This window comes from Lepeophtheirus salmonis, chromosome 6, assembly GCF_016086655.4.
Source record: "Lepeophtheirus salmonis chromosome 6, UVic_Lsal_1.4, whole genome shotgun sequence".
Taxonomy (NCBI): Eukaryota; Metazoa; Arthropoda; class Copepoda; order Siphonostomatoida; family Caligidae; genus Lepeophtheirus; species Lepeophtheirus salmonis.
Window position 1 is genome coordinate 51,654,142 of NC_052136.2, and position 4,938 is coordinate 51,659,079.

The following is a 4,938-nucleotide window of genomic DNA, read 5'->3' on the forward strand; positions in this document are numbered from 1 at the left end:
ACCCTCAGGAAATTGAAATGACGTAATTAGTAACTACGCCATTTCAGCTGTTGTAGTTACCATAAAAAACTGATAAGTACCGTCCTAGGACTGACAAAGTTTATTAGGACCGCACTGGCTGGACTGTACTCTTTTTAGGCCGATGCAACACTAACTGCCATACAACATTAAAGTATAAAGGTAAAGTTCGAGTCTATAATATAAACATAAAAAGGTGGCAAATATGTCACGTGGAAAAATTAAGAGTCACGCATATTTACATAGATATATAGTTAGTGGTATTGAAACTCGGTCCAAAGTCAAACTTTTTTTTCGGTTTTTGTCTTAAGTGATTTTTTCTAGACCAATGTTGTTTTTTTTTAAATTGTTCATAGGCAACTAATTTCCTCACTTTAAAAAAAAGAGATAATTTTATGAAATTTGACTCTAAAAAAAAGTTTTAATTTATAATGGTGTAAGACCGAAATCCAACCCTAGTAGTTTTTCTTTAGAAATGTTATTATATTTCAACTTTCTACCAATTGATTCTAATATCGATTCAGAGCAATGCAATTTAAACTAATGATTCTACGAATAGATAAACAAGATATAACTGCATTGCCGTATTGTTATTGTCTAGAAAACCAGGCACGAAGGGATGCATATTTACACAGACACTTATACACTATCTAAGACGACTTCTAAGTGTGGAAGGAAGGAGCACAATAAAAGTCGTCTTGTTACGTAATTTATTTTATCAAAAAAAAGAGACTTTTTTATATACAAAATTTATAAAGACTTAATCTCTTCCATGTAGGTGAAAATTAATTTGTTAGCTTGTATTGTGTTGTATGTGTATATATTCACATAAGCAGCAGCACCTGTGCATGGGAATATGTACAGCTGTAATTAATTCTCCTTTGATAGATATATGCTAAGTACTAAGTACGTACAATATACATCTGATAGAATAGGTGAGGCACAATCTGATTACAAATAGGGTTGACGTCATTGCCCGGAGTTATTTGGTATCAATGAACATACAATTTTCCTTTAATAACCAGAGGATAACCCCCCCCAACAAATCTTTGATGTTACCCTCCTCCGTATTTCATGAGTACCTCACACGGAGCTACTCACTAAATTAGTGATGTGTTACGAGAAAAACATTTAAATTGGTACTCGAGTTTTATAAAGTAAATAAAAAAAAGACAAGAAAAACTCGACTCGTGGGCATTAAAAGCCGAGAGTTACTCGAAACTCGTCAAAAGCTCTGAACTTGTCAAATTCTAGTAATCGGTCAAAACCTCGGAACTCACATAAAACTGGGGATTCTCTGTTTTTCTTTTTCGAGCCGATTATAACATGTAAATCTTCCTAGAGTGTCTTCCTTCTCCGATAAATTTAGAATCTATGTATTCCAAGAGGAGACTTCCGGTCTCGGTTCTTTTTAATAAATAATCAGTTTGGTAGCAGATACTTAAAACAATGAGCGTTACTAGAAAATTCGGGAGCAGGAAATGATATTCCATACAAACAGGGCCGCAGCTAGCTTATACGAAGAGTGCGTAGTGCGCCAAGTTCCAATAGGGGTCCTGAAAAATTGTATAAAGGGGGCCTCAAATTAAAATATATTAGTGTCGGGGGGAGTTTTGCATAGTGAAATATGGGAAACCCTAGCTTAAGAAATATTATAGGACACTGACTAGCTTAGTAGAGGACCTGTATACATAATCTACTGCACCCATTTCCTCTTTTATTTACACTGACTGGTGCCAAAAAAACCTTTACCAGATCCATTACAAGCCCTTTGCAATTTGGAACTCAGAGACAACTGTATCACCTTAGCAACGTAAAAAAAATAATTGGAAAACGGCCTTGTGTAATTACACAAAAAAATCTCAAAAATTGACTTATTGAATAAAGCTAATTTATTTTTTATAATATATATTTTATATTCATTATATATTCTATATAGGAACAAAAGCACAAGAACCGAGACCGATAAACAATAAACGATAAATTGTGATCTCAGTTCGACCTTGTCGGTTCTAATTCTAGCAGTTCAAGAACCGCTAGAACTGTAAGACTGCCAAGGGCACAACCTTGTTCAAATCTGATTTTCACTCTACCAACTACAAATTCGTCTGGCGTGTTCCATGAAATTTAAGCATGAACACAATCCCCATTCCTCTTGCAGCATTTCAGTAGTACGCTATTAACTTTGTTATCTTTTGTTGAAATAGTAGTTACATCTTCAAATGAATTTTTTGTTTAAAATTTGAATATGTATTTGAGAAATAGTAATTATTAAGAATTTTATGATGAGGAAAGTTGAATGGTGAACAACCCTGCTTATCTATTTGAATTTCTAGTTGAACCACAAGATCGGGAAATTGGAAACCTTGCATATATCATACCAGTTATACTAGGTTTTAATTATAATTATGGAAATAATTCCGAACAATCTCATTAGTATAAGGGAAAGGGGTGAAAATAACATTGCTTAGAATTTTTTACTAGATCTAAGAAGAATAAAATATTGTGATTCATAGTCTATGCAGCATAAATATAAAAGTTTCTGTAGTCATCAGCACGACTTCAATCGAACGTTACTTAGTATACATCAATGAAGTCACTTCAAATTATTTTATAAACAATAATACTTTATAGCTATCAGTCTATGAATATGTCCAAAAAAAAAAAGTTGTCTGGGCCTCCAAAAAAAAAAAAAAAAAAATGCTTGATCGAAAAGCAGCTGTGATTCTGATCAAGGTTTCAAAAAGTGTATCCATTGTTTCAATAACTCTTTTAAAAAAATGATTTTTGATTAACGATTTTTTAGTGATCAAAAAGTGTCGTTTTTTTTTTTTTTTTTTAGAAACTCGAAAGTACTAATCCAGCAAAATTCTGCTCGCAGCACATCACTGCACTCAATACGTTCTCTCCTCAAGAATTGCAAAGCCTCATCTAAAGTCACATTTATTTTGTTATATTTTATATAAAGTACTTCCCTTTTTTCTTTTTTAATATAAGTTGAACTAAACGAAAGCAAGATTTCATTCAATTTATATAATATATCATACTCCCTTTTTTATGAGGGTAGTCTGAAATGTTTGCAACCTCAACGTGAAGATGGAAGCTAGTCACATCTGTTGATACTTACTCACCAAAAGTTTCAGGGTTTTTTTGACACGCAGTTGTTATGTAACAGTTGTTTGAGTGAGTTGATGTGAGTGTTTATTTGAAAATGGACAAAATCAAGTCTCGCTCTGTTGGGGTAGTTGAGGCGCAATAAACACAGGGTTTGGAGCGCGTTAATTACTGTAGATGACACTTCGATACACTATTAAATGCCCATACAAAAATACAGTCAAAACAGTGGACTGTAAAGATTTCAGTCAAATGAAGAAGCATTCACCTTCGTGGAGAATATATTGTACTGGTATTTGAACCAGGAAGCACTATATACGTTATACAGTGCACCCCTTGACGTTTTTCCATATATATTGCATAAGAACATTTGTTTTACTCGATTTAGTGAAATTTTATTAACTCACAGAGTACTCAAATTGTATGTATCTAAGGTCACTTATTGAAATGTCCTAATTTCCTTAATGAAACATCCTTTTAGATTGAAGGAAGTAAGAGTTGATGTTATTATAAATAGTCAGGACTACAACATTGTATTATCATTACAGATTTGTTTCATGTGATTAATCGTGGCTTCGTCTCGATATCTAAACCATTAAAGACTTTGAAGTGATGTAACAGATTCTAAAAGTAAGATCCCATACTAGGAACAGGACCGATTTAAATACTCCTTTAAATGCACTTAAGTAGATCTTTCAAATGATGATATATTAGTTGAGATCAAACTTCTGCTCACCCTTGATATCAGGATGAAGTTAATTCAATTGCACAATGTGACCATATATTCAGAAGCGTCCGTAGTAAGTGTCTGGTGGGGCTCTATTCTCCCCAAGAAATTAATGAATTTGCTTGTTACTAGAATTTGATTCATCATTCGGGCAAATTAGGGAGCAGAGCAAAAAAAAAATATTTCAAGCTATGTACTTTGGAAAAAAATTACATAAAATTTAGTATTTTAAATTTAACTTTTGAAATTTTATTCAAAAAAAAATTATTATTTTTTTGTAATACTGGCTATGGATTTTTGAAATTTTTTCCAATTAGCTGTGGATTTTGAAATTTTTTTCCCAAACAAATATAGTTTTCTGTATATCTATGGATTTTTGAAAAAAAATTCTAAGAATTTTTTTTTTTTTTTAAATGCAAAAATTTATATTAATATATACATATTATTTTAGAAGTTTGTTCCCAAAATTTTAATTTTGGATTTTTTTTTCTTCAAAAATTTACAAAAAAACAAGCTGTGGACGCCCCTGATACTATACTAAGATCTATTTTTAATCCGAAAAAGTCAAGTAATATAAACAATTAATGAAAAAAACATGATAATATTGTTTATTCTGATGAAACCAGAATTTGTGCTCATCATTTTAATCCTTAGTGCTTGATAATAATTTATTAAATTTAAAAAACTTACTTTTGGGATTATATTTAGTAAAATATAGCATCTGAAATATCGAATAATTAACTTCTCAGATAATGATATAATTTATTTAAATTTATGTAGTATGAATAACCAAGACTCGGCCCAAAGACGTCACCAGAACTAGAAAGGTAGATATATTTATTTAATAAATCGGTTGTGCTTGCCCAGCCATTTTACTGTTACCTAACCTTGTGCTAGTAACATTGTCAAGACTTAAGTTAATATCAGCTGCCTATTATAGGATTTTGGTGGGAGAAAATTAAATTACTCCTATAAAGAGGAGAACCTTCTACATTTAAAATAACATTAGTGCAGGGAAAATATTAGAATCATATTTATTTACTTTATTATTGATTTTTAAATGTTAACAAATACACGAC

General features: G+C 31.4%; 1 long non-coding RNA gene across 1 annotated transcript; it reads left to right on the forward strand.

Moving 5' to 3' along the window:
• The first annotated feature begins 3,177 nt into the window (after window positions 1-3,177).
• LOC139905871 (uncharacterized) lies at window positions 3,178-4,686 on the forward strand. The gene is made up of 3 exons (XR_011780976.1): window positions 3,178-3,623; window positions 3,681-3,762; window positions 4,640-4,686. It is a non-coding gene; the product is annotated as an uncharacterized lncRNA (long non-coding RNA).
• Window positions 4,687-4,938: the final 252 nt, after the last annotated feature.